Source organism: Loxodonta africana, chromosome 15 (assembly GCF_030014295.1).
Source record: "Loxodonta africana isolate mLoxAfr1 chromosome 15, mLoxAfr1.hap2, whole genome shotgun sequence".
Classification (NCBI taxonomy): domain Eukaryota; kingdom Metazoa; phylum Chordata; class Mammalia; order Proboscidea; family Elephantidae; genus Loxodonta; species Loxodonta africana.
Window position 1 is genome coordinate 46,276,058 of NC_087356.1, and position 18,088 is coordinate 46,294,145.

Consider the following 18,088-nt stretch of genomic DNA (forward strand, 5'->3'; position numbering starts at 1 on the left):
TTATTCACCTGTTAATTCTATGCCTATTACAACACTTGGCATATCATGTGCACCAGACACGTATTTCTTTTGAAACTAACAGGCACTGACATGCATAGTATCAAAAGCAATGAATCTAAAGTCAACCACTCAAAAATGCAGGTATTAATAGATCAGCAGAGTAGGGATGCCAAAACCAGAAGAAAGGGCAAAAATACAAAGTATACTCTAGGCTGATTCTGGCTAAGATGTAAAAAAAGCAATTTAAAGCCCTGAAGTCTTGCTGAGGCCCCTGCTAAGCCAAGCAAGTCAGATGCACGTAAGACACCCACCAGGTCACACACAGCCCAGGGGAGAATGGTTCCATAAAGTTTGAACTGGGATATCTTTTGAAAATTGAATAAAAGTCAGCTTTGTGAAATAGATGTAAGTGTATTCCAGATGAAAATTCTGCTCAGTATTTATCCCTCAAAAACACATCAGTCCACCCCGGCGGGTGACAAGGCCAGAAGGAAGTGCAGGGATGCAGGGGGGTGAGTGCAGAGGATCAATCCAGGGAGAAGTATGAACAGAGGCACTAGCCACACCGCTGATCAGTCAGGCCACTGTCCACGCTGATCATGTACTAATTCTGACATGGTAACCAAAATTCAGTTCAAACTCTTCTGACAGAAACAGCTGAAAAGTAACTGATGTAATTGGTCTCACTGAATTGTGCACATGAAAAACACTGAATTGGCACATGTTGGGTGACTTATATTTGTACAGTAAAAATTAAAAAGAAAGAAAGAGTTAGAAAGCGCTCTTCCAAAAGCCTATCTGAGTTGCTTTATTTGCTTATATATTAAATGCTTATTTGCATCCAAATATAAAAGCAGAGCTTGACACGGAGATCAGGTTAGAACTCATAACTGGTTCTGATGATTCTTTTTCTCCTTCTTTCTTGAAATATCCTCAAATCTTGGCTGGTTCAGCCTTGTTGGTGAAAGCTTTTATTGTTCAGTTGCTGTACTAAATGTCTAACAACAACAACTAAAACAAAGCAGTTCCAGCGTGTTGGCTGTTCACTTTGTTCTAAACCAAAAAAACCAAACCTGTTGCCACTGAGCTGATTCCAACTCACTGGGACTCTTCAGGACAGAGTAGAACAGCCCTCGAGGGTTTCCAAGGCTGTAAATCTTTACAGAAGCAAACTGCCACATCTTTCATCTGCTGAGCAGCTGGTGGGTTTGAAACACTGACCTTCTGGCTAGCAACTGAGTGTTTAACTGCTGCACCACCAGGGCTCCTTCACCATGTGCTAGCATTATCTTAACCGGTGAACGTACATCATCCTGGTAATAGTCACAATAGTGCCCTTAGGTTGGGAATGTTATTCCCATTTTCTTTATGAGAAAACGAGTCTTGAGAAATAAGTAGCCACTAATTTTTTTTTTTTTTTACTAAATGATAGAGCAAAGGTTATTCTCCAGAACCGTTTGATTTAACCTCCTACTAGTTGTTATTCATAAAGATCCATCTCTAAGGAACATTGGACTCTCTACAAGCATTTTCAGACCCACAAAATGCCTCCAAACACTGTGAAGGCAAAGAACAACAATGACAAGTACTAAAACATGGTGAACTCATGAGCAGGACTGGAACACACCTGGGTATCATGCAGCTCAATGTCTGCTGATCGAATTTTGTTTCCAGGTCACAGAGAGCATCGGGATCCTGAGCATGTCAAACAGTGAAGACTTCCAACTGCCTTTCCTCTTTCCTTTTTTCCTCTCCTTTCACTTTCCCTTTTTCCTTCCTTCCTGTCTTCCTGCTTCCCTTTCTCCCTTCCATGAAAAAAACATTTACAAGCACCTATTTTTACTATGTGCCGGAAGTACCTGCACAGTGCAAGTACTTAATGTGCTTGGCTGCTAACCGAAATGCTGGAGGCTCTAGTTCACCCAGAGATGCCACACAAGGAAGGCCTGATAATCTACTTCTGAAAAGTCAGCCATTGAAAGCCCTGGGGACCACAGTTCTACTCTGACACACATAGGGTCACCAAGAGTCGGAGTCAACCCAACAGTAAATTTTTTTTTACTACGTGCCAAGCATTGTGCTAGGTGCTGGAATGCAGAGATAAAGAATACATGAGCCTCACTCTGGGGGCCCCGGCATCTAGGCATGGGACACATCACAGCACAGTGCAAGAAAGGCTACTCAAACTCCAGGGGTAATAGCGGGCAGACAGAACCAAGCCCATCCCCTTCCCTCTGCGTTCACTTTAGACTACAGGGCCACGTTTCAAAGGGGAGAAGCTGTCAGGTATATTTGTCCGGCATGTGAGGGGCAGTCCTGCTAATGCAGGGCAGGTCTGCCAATGAGCAAACCAAACGTCTGTGATGAGGAAGGACAGTGCAATCACATGTCATGGGCCAGGAGTGGAAGGGAAGAGAAACATCTGGATGAGAAGCAGGCAGCCTCACCCTGCCTTGGGGAAGAGAAGAAGGGCCCGGAGACCTGGGAAATGACTTAGTGACCAGCAAAATTCCACCCTGACATCCCCACTCCCACAGTCAGCAGCATCGGCTCTGAAAGGAGGACTTTAACTTCTCTGCATCCTTAATCTTGTAAATAAGAATGGAAAATGTAAATCACATCAGCACTGGAGAGGACTACAGGCTGGAGCCTGCTGTCAAGTGGAGAGGGAAGAGCCATTCCAATATTTATTTATTATTATTATTTCGAGAAGAGAAAAAAAAACTAGAAATATTTCCAAAATGTCAACACTATTAAGGAAACCTGAACACCTTAATCCATTTAAGTGTCAGCTAGAACCAGGCGCAGGTTTTCAGGAAGGGAGAATGAGGGAGCGAGGGGGGGCACAGGGAATTAATGCCAGATTCCACATAATCTATCAAAGTTTCTTTCTTTTCTTAATATATTAAATATTAAATGCTTCTTTGCATCTGAGTGAGAGAGGAGAGAGAGAGGGACTAGGGTGGAACTCATAAATGCCTAGATAATTGGTTTTGAGGGTTTTTTTTTTTTTCTTTCTTTCTTCTTGGCGGATTCTCAATTTCCCTATAAAAGAGAAAATTCATTTCCAGCCGCTAATGTAATGTCAGCGTGCTGTTTACTAAGCATGGAAGATGTATAGGGGGACACTACTTTCAGAGGACTACTTAATGATGCATAGAATTAAATCCTGAGCTCCTCAGCTGAGCCTCCTCCCTCCCTCCTGGTTCCCAGGCTCCCAGTGCATCCTGGGAGAAGCCAACGCATAACCTGTCTTGCTTGTTGCTAGAATTCTGGGGTCTCTGCTGAGGAAGCTTGAAAGCAGCCCTTACACCTCAGCAGATATATTTGCTCCTGGCACAGCCTAGGGTGAGCTCCTGGGCTGTAAGAAGCTGATGGACAAGGGGCAGGGGGTGGGAGGATGACTGTCCAGTGGTGCTGAGGGAGACGGGAATAAAGGGTTAGTGGGACTCCCAGGGTGTTGGGGTGCAGGGATGGGAAGGGGGTAGGGCAAGTTGGGAGTGTCCTGGTGGGGAAAGGGCTGACTAGGAAAAGATGGAGGTGGAGCCTCTCTGAGCTCACCCTCTGCCCTCTGGAGACTGCAGCATTCAGATGTCAAAGAAAATAAATGTCAGCAGTTCAGCTGCTTCCCAGAGGCCTGCAAGGGCGTCATTGCCAGAGTTGCACCTTAGTCCTTCTCCCGCACCAACCGGGCTTTTGTGTCAGCTTGTGCTGCTGCCATGGGGGCGGGGGGGTGGGGGGAGCGGCAACCTGGAGTCCCCTGGCCTCTCCCAGAAGCCACACCCTGCAGTGAGATGTCCCTGCCATCCGGGCATTCTTCCCTGGGAAAAGTGACCCAGCCATGCCACCCTAGGTTACCACTAACTCAGGGTGGCTGGATCAGCCACGGGGAAATTAGGAGTCACTGTAGGAAGGTAGAAAACTGGGCTGGTAGGCTAAGGAAAGTGGGAGAATGCAGCCTTGTGGGGATGGCACTGTGGGACCACTCCAGTGTTGCTTTGGCCCCCACCATTTTACCGAAACTGACCTTCCCTTCTCCTTCTGGATAAAGTCAACAACCTCATTTTCTTTGTCCTCCTGGGCATTTGATGTCACTAACAACTCACCCTTTCTTGAAGCTCCCTACCCCTTTGGTTTTCTCCACTCTGCTCTATTTTGGACAGTTCTTTGTTCTGTCTCCCTTGTGGGTATTTTTTGTTCCTGCAGCTGTGCACTGTAGACTTTCTGTAGTACTCTTCTCGATGGCTCCTTCCTCTTTGTATTTCTACCCTGCACTGGTTCGCTGTCTTTCAGGACCCCCAAGTCAGCACCTCTATATAACCACACTCTTGTGTTCCCATGTCACATTTGCAATTTCCTGTAGGGCACCTGGGTGGCACAAATGGTTTCCAGTCCACTACTAACTTAAAGGTTGGTGGTTTGAACCTATCCAGTGGCACCACAGAAGAAAAACCTAGCTATCTGCTTCTGTAAATATTACTGCCATGAAAACTGTATTGCGCTCAGTTCTACCCTGTAATACATGGGCTGCCATGAGTCAGAACTGACTCGATGCCAACAGGTTTAGTTTTTAGATAGGGCACCTCAGTATGGGTGTCCAGCTCCTTTGGAAAATTCAGTATTGTCCCCTGCAGTCAGCTTCCTTTTCCCACTATGCCATTTCTGCCCAAGCAATTGTCATTGTTCCAGCCTCTCAGGCTAGAAAACTTAGGATCATCATTGTCTCTTTCCTCTTTAATCCAAGTTTTGAAACGTCTCCTAGTTTCACTTTTTCCTAACCATCCACTGACCCAGAATCACTTGTATCTAGGTCTGATGTCTGGACTACTTCCCAGGTCTCCCAGCTTTCCTCCTGCCTCCACTCTAACCATCCAATCCATCCTGAACTAGGAAGCCTACCTCATTTTCACAAAACACTGTTTCCAGCATGTCACTTTACAGTGGCTGGTCACCACCTACTGAATTGTGTCCAGACTGAGCAGACCCCAGCCATAGGCCTCACACTTCAAAGGGTTTCAAGACCTAGGGGAGCCCTTCAAGTACCAGCCAAAATTGGGAGACTACAGACCATCTGGTTTCCAACCCTGGAAGAGGGGGTAGGTAGAAAGTCGCGGAGCTTGAATCAAGTATCTGAAGCGCTGCTCTGTAACAGAAGAGGAAAAATGCTGATTGACAAGGAGATATATCCGAAACCAATGCTCACAAGAAATAATGTGCTAGATTTTAGGAGAACTTCCACTGATCAGAGATACGTAAAGATGAAATTAGCTGCAAACCCTGGTGGTGTAGTGGCTAAGTGCTATGGCTGCTAACCAAAAGGCCGGCAGTTCGAATCCACCAGGCATTCCCTGGAAACTCTGTGGGGCAGTTTTGCTCTGTCCCTTAGGGTCGCTATGAGTCGGAACCAACTGGATGGTAATGGGTTTTTTGTTTGTTTTTTTGGTTTCCAACCACAAGGTCTTGCACTGTACTCACTCTTCCCCTTAATTTTTCTAAGTGTGAGTGACTCTGGCCTCCAATAATGTATGAATCATGATGCTTCCTTTGTAGTCTTACAGTATCTAACACAGACCCTGGCACACACTGGCCACTAATAACTACTGATCAGTTGACTGATTAAACACTATTACATACACATTTTCACTGCCCACCTTGAATATTGTTCTGCTAGCCTTGCCAGCCAAACAATGTTGCCCAGAGAGAGAGCCTGTGCTATGAATCTCCATCACATACTGAATAAAATACCAGTGCTAAGCATGATACTCAGATCCCATCCCATCCTTTCCAAACACTCTTGCATCCCTCACAGCCATCCCACGCTCTACGCTCCAGCCAAATCAGACTCCAGGCCAGGTACCTTTCCCACTGTTCCTCTGTCCTGGAATGCCCTTTCCATCTTTATTCATCTGGAAAATTCCTATTCACTCTTCAAAAGGCAACTCAGAAGTCATCTTCTCCTTGGTGCTTTTCCTGGTGACCTCTAAGGCAGTTCTTCACTCCCTCTTCTGTGCTCCCATGACACTTTGGGCAGATCTCCATTATATCACTCACCATATTTTATTACAGTTAATTGTGTACACACCTGCCTTTGCTCCTGTAGGATGTGCTTGCCCTTCAAGGGCAAGGACAATGTCTTACCCATTTCTCATCCCTTAGTACCTGGCAGATTATGGGGCGTATGGTAAGTATTTAATTAACAGAGAAAGTAAAAGGAAAGAAAGAGGGACTATGTCTTAGTCTCAGTGCTTCTGTAACAGAAATGCCACAAATGGATGGTTTTAGAGAAGTGAAATTTACTCTTTCACAGTCTAGGAGTCTAGGACTCCGAATTCAGGGCACTATCTCTAGGGGAAAGCAGTTTCTGTCTGTCCTGGGGGAAGATCTTTGTCTCAGCTTCTCCAGTGTTCTCGTTCCTTGGAGATCTCCACGTGGCATCAGTCTTCCCCAAGTTCGTGCTTGCTTGCTTCTCAGCCTAATCTGCTCCTTTCATATCTCAAAAATGATTGACTTAAGACACATCCTATAATGATATGGCCTCATTAATATAACAAAGAAAACTCTATTCCCAAAAGGGATTATATACACAGGTATGGTGATCACGACCCCAACACATATTTTAATCCATAACAGAAAGGAAAAAAGGAAACGAAGGGATAGAGAGAGAAAAAGAGGGAAATTGAGAGGGAGGAAGAATGGAAGAGAAGGAAGGGAAGAAAACAGAAAAAAATCCTGGGCAATGGGGGTGTTATGACAAGGATCCAATGAGGCAGGCTCACCTCATAAAAATTCACCAGGAAGAAGTCGCTTTTTCATGGGTCTGAAAAACAAGATCTCTACCTAGTGTCAAGGAATATCCGCTAATCTGGACAGACTGATACAAGGTTATAGATTTCTTGCATTATAATCTATGCTAATTAAATCTCTCTCTCCCTTCTGGATTCCTGAGGTCCATTTGTGCATCAGATAAAAGAGAGCTACTATTTCGAGAAGACTGGAAATCTTTGGTGATGCGACAACTCAGTGCAGGAATTTGGGAGAATGGCTTGTCCCAGAACTTTTTTTATTCAGTCTGTGGAGTGGGAAGATGGTTCTAGCCTCATGGTGGTATCTGTATGAGTTGTAGTAACTCTCCTTGGCACTAGTTCTCTGTAGAGCTGGTCCTCAGAAAAGCTCTGGCCTTGGACTCCATGCCTAGTAAATGTTGCGAATTGTAATAACATGGTGTCCCAGCTGGGCCAGAGCAGAGACTTTGGTACATTCTAATAAATGGAACTGGGAAATACCTCTCTCCCAAGAATCTACTCAAATCTTTGATTATGACAGAACTAAGATACCTCCTGGAAAAATCTTGAACTGAGTCTACAGAGTTTGTACATAAACACATCTGGTGTGCTCTTTGGTGTTTCCTGATGGAAGTTCGTTTTCAGGAAGGAATGACAGGGACCCCATGAGATAATTTACTATAAGGATAAAAATCTTTCCAGGTGATCCAGACTCAATAGCAGGGTCTAGGGTTAGAGGGCCATGTTGGTTCTATGTGCAGAATTTGAGTTATCTTAAGGACTTGTCCCAATTCAGCCATCCTGAAAGTATATGTAGGCACAAGCAGAAAACAAAGTCTGTGTGTTTGTAAATTCAGAGAGTTGTTTCACTAAATTCTGCCTCTTTGGGACCTAGGCAACTTTGTTTTGAGCTCTCCCCTAATTAGGCACAGAAGGCACAATGTTCTCATTTCTTAAGAGCATCCGTGGTCAATCCAGGCACATGGCTTGGAATGACAGTCATGGCAGTGCTGGGAAGAACAGAGAAGAGACTCTTGCTCACAGTGGAGGTGACAGCCCAAAATAAGTGAGGCCGGTACCAAATGGTAGTCCAAACTAATACGTCTGCAAAAATCACCCCTTGAGTAGTCCAAAAATGGGTGATAGAAGAGAACACAGTAAGAAACTGCACGAACAGGTGGGAGTTCAAAATTATTAAGGTGTCATCATCTGAACCTACAAACTGGTGAGACCCAAGACATAGAGAATGCAACATTCTGTTGGTTTTGTTTGGCATTTGTTTGTTTGTTTAAATACAGAGGATGTACTTCAGGCCAGGAGATCAGAAAATAAAATAACCGTGGTAGATGCTCATACCTTGGATCAAGTCATGGCTCCTACAGCCATGTTCTCTAAGTTCAGGCTCTATGAGTGAAGCATGAATCCTCTAAAGACAAAAGTCTTGATCTGGGAACCTAGCTTTAGCCCTGAAAGTATAATATATTGAGGAGGTCTGGGGTGCTCCTGAGGATGAAATGAAGAGAGTGGGAGGCTGAAATCAAGCCTGCCTTAAGGGTGTCAGAATAAGTTCTTCCTCCTTGAAGACTCCTTGACATCAAAAGAAAGCAATTTCAAAGGAACCCAAAAAAAGCAGTCACCTTGTCATCAGTCAGTCCAGCCAAGAGCCCTGGTTAGCCTCTGATGTAAATGTCTGAGAAGCACCCATTCCTGTGGCTTAGGCGCAGCCAACATTTCTTTGTCTTTTTGGAATTTTCTGCATCCCTTGATTTTCCTCCATCTAATATCAATTTCTTCAGATTATCTCTTCCAGAATTTACCCTTTAACATGCTGCCTTGTATATAATATCCTGATTTCTCTCCCTTCTCACCTCTTCCACAGTCAAACCCACCTCCATGTCATTATCTACATCCAACCCACCTCCGTTTTCACCCCTCTATCTTAAAAACATAGACCTGTCCCAAGTAGAAAGTGAAGATCATACGCAACCTGTGCATCCAGTTGTTTGTTTCCCTCTGTTCAGCAGTCCTCTCTCTCAAGTCTTCAGGTCACCAGTGTCTCCAAACTTGGCCCATGGGGCTCAGACCCATCTCTCCTCCTTAGTCACCACTTCCTGCCCATCCCTGCATCCAATTTCCTGGACCCTGTAAATCTGGAGCTCATCTGATAAACTCCTTTGGACCTGAATGTTAATGGCTAATGTGGGTAAATGGGTTACATTTCCCTTGGGACTTTTCAAGTCACTATGACCAAAGATTTCCACTTGAATCATTCATATTAAGAGACTCCTGAGACACCACACTTCAGTTCCATGGAAAATACAATGATCAAACTGCTGGCAGTCCTGTGTTCCCTGCATGACACATCCCTACATACCCCACACTTTGCACATTCGGTCCTGGACCCTCTCAGGTCCCAGTCAGTCTCAGTGCTCCTGGGGAGTTATCAGATTGGAACCCACCACCAGCTCCATAAAAAACAGTGTCAAGCTCATAGTGTCTGATTAATCTGACATGACAAGAAGCAAAAGAACTAACTTCCTTCCTTCATTTTTTCCTCTCTTCTTCCTCTCTCCCTCCCTCCACCTTCTTCTCTTTTTTTTTTAATAGCCCATCATTCATGCTTCCCTACTTCAAAGATAGTTCCTTGTATTTTTTTAAACTTTAAGAAATTCTATCTTGGGGCTGTGTCAAAATAAAGGAAATGTATGACTTTTAAGACTGTTATAAATGACTAAAATTAGAAATTTGGGATGCAAACACTTTTTCAGCTGTTACTCTCATAACTAAGAGTGGAAACATACCCTTCATAAAGAGAGAGGGCTGAGAGAATGGCAGGGAGGGGCACTGAGAAAAGTGAGGAGTTGAACAAATCCTGTGGGACCAGGAAATGAGATCTGACTGGAAACACTCCTCCAAACCCTCTTCAGGTCATAAAGACTGGTTCACACTCCCTCTTGCAATAGGACTTCCCACACAGCATGTGTAAACAACAGAAGGGGCTTATGGAATTGGGTGCTGAGGCAGCCTGAAGGGGAGGCTGGGTATGTCCAAACTCCAAGGTTCGCAGTCGAAAGTCCGCTGAATCCAAAGTCACTTAGGTTGGGATGTGGGGGAATTGTGCCTCAGTTTCCCCACTTGTCAACTACACTATCCAAAGCTAACACCTACAGAGCCTTCTCTATGTGACAGATCCTGCAAAGCTCTTTACATGTCTTCACTTATCTAATCCTCACAACCTCATGAGGAAGATCCTATTTTAAAACCCTATCATACAGATGAAGAAGGTAAGGCTCAGAGAGGTAAATAACGAGACAGAGGTTATGTAGTACATCTGCAATTAAAACTCAAGTCTGGCTATTCTATACTGCCTCTCCAGAGGCTTTTAAAACAGCAGCTGTATCTTATTCCCTTTGGATGCAGAGAACTTCTTGGGACTTCTCCTCTTCACAGTTCCATTCTCCTAAGCAGCAGGTTGGAGTGAAAAAAGAGTGAATGAGTTTCCTTGAGGACTAAGTTGGCCTATGGCTCAAATGGAAAGTTAGCCAGTGATAACAACTCATGTATGTGAACAGTACCTCACAGTTTGTAACTTTTTCTCATATGTGCTCTCTTTTGACTTTCACAGCAGCCTTAATATACATATTAACAGAGCAACATCTCCTCATTCATAAAATAAGTATGAAAAGGCCTGCCTTGTAGCACTGATATGAAGATTAAATGGTTATAGGAGAGCCCCCAGGATAATGCTGGGCACAAAATGTACTCTTCCAATAAATCGAAGTTTCCTTCCCAACTCTCCCTAAAGTGATAGGTCTAGTAGGGAGCCAGGACCATAGTCTTGCTACTACAATTCCACCATGCCAGCCTTCCTCTCTGGAGGCAAACATTTCTTGACATCCTGTGACTCTTCTCTGGGCTACCTTTCTTCCATCCCATTTCTCCTCCTCTCTTTCCACTTCAAATGTCCCAAAGCTGCAATTCCTAAATGAACTTACAACATGGTACCTTAGAGGAAGAACCAGATAGAAGACCCCAGGTTTGGAATGTGTAAGGGGTACTTTGGGGTGACAGGATGCTGAGGTCTTTAGGGAGAAAAGGGGTCAGTTCACAGAAGGGAGAAAAAGTATGCAGCACTGAGAGGTGAGCAGGTGAGTGCAAACACAATGGAACACACATGTGCAACACACACACGAGCACACACACACACTGGCCAGGGGTCTGGGTGGAGCACACCTCTGACAGCAGTGGTCTCAGCAAATGAGTCCTGCTCAGTAAAGAATAAAGCTATTCAGGCAACCTGCTTTTCCAGGAAACCCCCTTTTGTTTTCACGGGATCTTCTGAAAAATCTCAATGTGTAATTATAACATGTGTAGTCATACATAATACACATAAACATAAATACTCTCATCAAAATGTCACCATGTGCCTAGGACCAGCCCCTTGGTCAGTGCTTTTGCTACCTCAGCTGCTCCTGAGGTATCTCCACAGTTCCCTAGGGCCCCACAAAATAATACACTTTGAAAAACACAGCATGAAACTAGAGAAAGGAGAAATGCAAGGTTTCTGTCTGGAAGACTCTGGTTGACTCTCAGCTCAGATGAGGAGGGCAGTTGCCAATACAGGTCTAGAGGAGTAGGTTGCAAGGGGATCTTCACTGACTTGATGGAGTCCCTGTATCAGCTCTGGCCTGTCACATACACATTTCCTAGTTTGTGATACACAAGTAAGCCCCTCTCTTATTAGGCCACTGTGGCTAAATAATTCAGCTACATGCAGCTGAGTTCAGGCCCTAACCAATCTACCATACCTGGCCTGGCCTTCAGCATAAACCCTAGTCTCTCACCCTTCAGTCTGATACTCTCTCCTTCTCCCGGTCTCACTCACGATTTGACAGCACATATACTCTTCCACCACACAAAACCACTTAAGATGCCATCCCTGTCTAATTCGCCAGTGTCCCCTCAGATCCATGCATGGCACACAGTAGACGCTCAATGAATATTTTTAAATAGACAAATGTATGATATCACCAGCCCTGCATGGGTCCCATTATTCAATGACTGCTCAACCTACATCTCAATCCCTGACCTCTTGCCCCTCTCCTATCTTATATTTCTCATTGTCTATGGAAGATCACTATTTGGTTGACCTTTCAACCCTTGGAACAAAATTTGTCTAAAGCTGAGCTTGTTATCTTCCCTCCCAAACCAGAGCCCCTTCCCAACTTCCCTATTATTGCTAGCAACACAATTAGCCTTAGGACCGAACAGTCATAGCTCTTCATTTTTCTCTTTTCTTGGCATTTACTCCCTTTTTGGATCCCGCCTGGTCTTTCTCAGCAAGACCTTCCAGACTTTGTCCCGACCCTAGCTAGCACAGACGCCTTGAGCTGTGAGCACCGGTAGGTCTTTCTCTGTGCTATGCTTTACATCGACACCACTAAAGTGCGCTTATTGTAGCTTCCTTTATATGCAAACCAAACCAAACCCATTGTTGACCAGTCAATTCCAACTCATAGCAATGCTATGTGCTAAAAATGAGTCTTGAGGTGCGTGCATAGTCACAAAGAGTACTCAATGAGTGAATGTATGTTGAGGGAATGAGGGAATGATCCCTGCATCTGGCTTCTCCTTGAGAAGGATCGCTGGTGTCTGTTGTATCTTCCCACAGTCAATGCAGTAATTCCAAGGACTGACTGAATGCTTGTCTTAATTCTTCAAGTTTATTTCATCTTCAAAACCAATCTAGAAACACTTTTCCCTTCTCCTACCTTCACACTATTTATATTTTCTTCCTTTCTCCTGATTCTGGGCCACTCCCTTCATTGAGTGGCATCCATGGTACAATTGGTGAAGGAGCTATAACCAGGAACCACCAATGAGCTCAACAGCCCCCCTGCAGAAGCAGGGGGATCTCACCCCTCCTCCTCTGTGTCTGCTTCTTCAGGCTTCTGTGTCCCAGCTTTGTTCTTCACTAGTGTCTAGAAACGGCTTTGAAGAGTCCTGTTTCCTTCAATGTTTACCCTCTGATGCAATCTTCCAAATAAATAAATAACAAAGAAAGAAAGAAACTTCTTCACATGGGCAAAACCAAACCATTTTCCTCACCACTGAACTCCATTCCAAACCCCAACCCCAAGTGTACCTAAGAGTGTTTTTCACATGAAGAGCGGTGAAGAGGTTGTTTGCCCACTTTCACATGATTTGAGCTCCCTGCACCCTCCATTCTCAGTGTCTATGCATACTGACTTACTTATGTGAGGCTAGGAGGGATCCTGAGAAAGTAATCTGGGTGCTTATGTGGAATTTAGACATAGGCGGGCATGTCTGGTGACATCGACAGGGTCCTCATGGAAACTGAATTGCAATGAGGAACTTTAGAATATAGACTCCAAGGGAAAAGCAAGCCACCATTGTGAAGCAGTATCAACACAGGACCTGAGCAATAGATATGAATGGTTCTACATACTGTGAGGTGAACACTATCTGAGCTCACTTGGTCCAGGCATCCTAGTGGCCTGGTTGCACTTCTGGAGAGAAAAGACTGTGTACATGTAAAACTAAAAAGTTGTAATATCTTGGGTCTTAAGCAACTTGGCTTCAATACCATATAAAGGGATATAACGGAGGAAAACCAAGCCAAACCAATTGCCATCGTGTCAACTCCAACTTTTGATGGCCTCATGTATGTTAGGGCAGAACTGTACTCTGTAGAGTTTTCAAGGCCATGACCTTTTGAAAGCAGACTACCAGGCCATTCTTCTGAGGCACCTTTGGGTGGGTTTGAACCACCAACCTTCATAGTTAGTAGCCTAGTGCTTAAATGTTTGTGCTACCCAGGGAACTCCAACAGAGGAAAAGAGGACCCTTTCCACTCCTATTTTGCAGATTTTAGCTAATAACTGCCCAGAACAAGCAGCAGTGGCCACCCCTCAAGAGGATAGAGATGTAGCCGAGAAGAAAGTGACATCAACAGGTAAAGAGATCAAAGAGGTTTATGGGAGTATCATGACACCCCTAGGTAGCACCAGGGCGGGGAGATGCAGTGGTGGACTAGGGAGTAAGGGTGACAGCCTCATGCTCCCAGCAGCAACCTCTCTAGTACTGAGAGGGAGCCAAGCACACAGATCACTGTGACCACATGTGCCCGCAGGCTGGGCCAAGGGGCATTTGGATTACATAAAGAACCCTCCAGTTCAAGGTACATCAGTCAAGTCCGAAGAATGAAGTAGGGAGAAAAGAAAAGGCAAGACAGCAGGCTTCAAAAGCATTGAGGATATTTGAGAAAGCTGAGAGCAGGCAGTGCTGTGACAGAGGTGCTGTTAGGCCAGGATTAGGGCAGGAGAGGGAGGCAAGAGGAGAAAGCCAGTCACTGGAATCCACCCAGCACCCCCTGGGCCAGCAATATCCTCAGAGGGGTAGAGAGTTAGGGTAGGTCCAAAAACACAGTAAGCCTTCAAGACCATCTACTCCAGTTCCTCCATTTCATGGAGGAAGCAATGGGCTTTTCACAAAAGAAAACAATTAAAACTTGCATTTGGAATGCACTTCAGAGAGAGTTCCATACACATAAGCACACATAATTCTCACAGCAATCTTACTGGTTATTGTGGATCTCACTTTACATGCAAAGAAATAAAGGTCCAACAAGGAAAAGTCTACTGTTATATGGGAGCAGCATGAGAGAGAGAGGTGGGGGCCAGAAGTAGGCCTGTTGTTTCTCACCTAAACATGATCAAGCCAGTGGACTTGTAGCTAGTGAATGTTTAGAGACACACTGTGGTCCAGCGGTTCTCAAAACCTTGGTCTCAGGACCCCTTTACACTTTTAAAACTTAGTGGACGGCTTAAGACCTTTATATCTATCAATATTTATCATCTCATAAATTTAAACTAATATTTAAAAATACCAAAACGGAAACCCTGGTGGCATAGTGGTTTAGTGCTATGGCTGCTGACCAAAGGGTCGGCAGTAAATATTTGTTAATTCATTTAAAAATAGGAACGAGTACCTGGGTGGCACAAATTGTTAAATACTTGACTATATGCTGAAAGGTTGGTGATTTTAACTCATCCAGAGGTGTCTCCAAAGACAGGCCTGGCAGTCTGCTTCCTAAGGGTTAAAAAAAAAAAAAAATACCCTATGGAGCAGTTCTACTCTGCACACATAGGGTCACCATAAGTCAGAATCAACTCAAAGACAACTAACAACAAGATTAAAGTCAGTGATTATCCAGAAATAACAATAATAAGCCCATTAATGTTAACACAGATAATGTGTTTTATGGAAAATAACTATATTTTCAAAAACCAAAGCAGAGTGTCATTATTATACATGTTTGCTCATCTCTTTAATGGCTGGCTTAATAGAAGACAGCTAGATTCTCATATCTGCTGCTCTGTACAAAGAGTTGCAATACGTTGTTTTGGCTGAAGTATATTGAACAAAATCTGGCCTCACATAGATAAGTAGTTGGAAATGGGAGGAGTATATTAATCCCCTTTTCAGATAATTGTGAACATTCTTCTTTGATACACCAAAGAAACCAAACCCGTTGCGTTTGAACTGTTTCCAACTGAGAGTGACCCTATAGGACAGAGTAGAACTACCCCATAGGGTTTCCAAGGCTGTAAATCTTTACAGAAGCAGGCTGCCATATCCTTCTCCCACTGAGCGGCTGGTAAGTTTGAACGGCTGATCTGTCGGTTGGCAGCTGAGAGCTCAACCACTGCGCCACCAGGGCTCCTTTTCTCTTTGATACTACCTCTAGATTCAACAAATGGTAGTTTCTTAAAGATTACTTGTAATGTGGAATCTGAAGCTCTAACAATGAATTTTTGTTCCATCTCACTTTAAAGTGCATTGATCTCTCGTGTACAGTGAATGGATGTTTCACCCATGCGAGATCTGTAACATCACACTTTGGTCAAAATGTTGGGTCGCTGGGTTATGAGGGAGATCCTCCAGATGTACAGTAGAAAACCCCACACTGTACACCCATGAGTGAATGAGAAAGGCAAGGTGTTGACCTAACCAACCCTTTCTTCCTAGATGCCCCCTGGGTGGACTCAAATCTCCAAACTTTCTGTTAGCTGCCTAGCGTGTTAACCGTTTGCACCATCCAGGGACTCCGTTGACCTCACAGAGCTCCTCAAAGGGTGTCAGGGAGCCCAGGAGTCCCAGCTGACACTTTGCTGCTGTGGTGTAATGAAAAGTGTACTGGTCTGGCAGTCAGATGCCCTGGGTACTTATTTGGGCTCTACCTTTCATTAGCTTGGGTTGTTGTTGTTGCTGTTAGGTGCCATCGAGTTGGTTGTGACTTGTAGCAACCCTATGTACAACACAACGAAACATTGCCCAATCCTGCCGCATCCTCATAATCGTTGTTGTGCTTGAGCTCATTGTTGGAGCCACTAAGTCAATCCATCTATTTTTCACTGACCCTTTTTCTACTTTACCAAGCGTGATGTCCTTCTCCAGGGACTGATTCCTTCTGATAACATGTCCAAAGTATGTGAGACAAAGTCTCACCATCCTTTCTTCTAAGATGCATTTCTTCCAAGACAGATTTGTTTGTTCTTTTGGAAGTCCATGGTGTATGCAATATTCTTCACCAGCACCTCAATTGAAAGGCATCAATTCTTCTCCAGTCTTCCTTATTCATTGTCCAGCTTTCAAATGCATATGAGGGGATCGAAAACATCATGGCTTGGGTCAGGCACAACTTAGTCCTTAAAGTGACATCTTTGCTTTGTAACACTTTGAAGAAATCTTTTGCAGCAGATTTACCCAATGCAATACGTCGTATGATTTCTTGACTGCTACTTCCATGGATGTTGTTTGTGTATCCAAATAAAATGAAACCCTTGACAACTTCAATCTTTTCTCCGTTTATCATGATGTTGCTTATTGGTCCAGTTGTGAGGATTTTTGTTCTCTTTAAGTTTTTTCTTTATTTTTTTTTTTTTAAAGTTAAGCTGTAATCCATAGTGAAGGCTATGGTCTTTGATCTTCATCAGTAAGTATTTCAAGTCCTCTTCACTTTCAGCAAGCAAGGTTGTGTCATCTGCAGGATGACTGGAGGAAGACTTAATGCATCTTTCTCCAATTCTGAAATTCTGAGCTTCTTCGGCCAAGCTGAGTGACTCACTATTTCTTAAAAATTCAACATGAATACCCCCACTAGGCCTTTGTGTGCGTGTGTTTGTGTGTCTGAAATACGCTTTTTTCTGCCTAGTTCTCCAATTGCAACCTGTCAGTTGTACCCATTTTTGGAGGCCCAGCCACTAAGTCACACTTTCCATGACATATTCCTGACTTCCCCTCAAACAATGCACCTCTCCTCCTTAGAATCTCCACTGTCTTTATTTGGACTTCACTTGGGGAATCTTATCTCACTCGGCCCTGAGTTAAAATGACCAGTGTGCTGGTCTCACACCCCCACCGCTTCCACTATCACTGCACCCCCTTAACCAGGTTGTGAGTCCCTGGAGAGCAGGGACCACGGAGTCTTATTTATGTTGTGTCTCCTTCAGCCATTAGCCCAGTGCCTGACACAGAGTAGGTGCCCTGTGGAAGCGAAATTAATTGGTCAGCATGTTTCAGAAAGATCTATCTGTAAGGTTGAATGGATATTTATGGGAGAAGAGGTTGGGAAGAGGTGACTGGGAGGTGAAGGGGGAGAATGACGGTAAGTGGAAATAATGAGAAAACTGATAGAAGGAGACTGAGGGGAGAGGTAAAGGTATGCACCTAGAGTCCACAGAGTGAGATAAAGAGATGGGATGGGATTGGGGTATGATGAGAAGATAAGAGGGGCATCCTAGGGTGAGAGGATTGATAAGTAGTGGGATGCTTGGGAAAGAGCATTCCTTTGCAATAAACACTAAAGGATACTTGGAAATCCTGAGATACTAGTGCTGGGATGGTTGCTTGTGTGAGTGAGGGAAGTGAACAGCGGTGATAGGAAGCCCATCCATGTGGCCATGTTTTCGATTCTCTACCCTCACCATGTCAAGGATTCTATTGGCTCCCTTAGTGAGGCTTCCTGAAAATCCCCTCCCAGGCACCCAGAAACCCTTGGCAGCTCTCACACATCTTGTGAGGAATGAGCCTACGTGAAGCAGAAGTGGAAAATAGCAAGACACTCAAAGCCTCTGTTTTTTTCTCTTCAAATATTTGCAGAGAGGGAGCATGGCATGGGCACACTGAATACAGTGCTTATTGCTCACACTACATTAAAATTCAGATTGGCTTGTTCAATATCCCCTGCATAACTGCTCTGTACTGATATTTTTATAACTCTT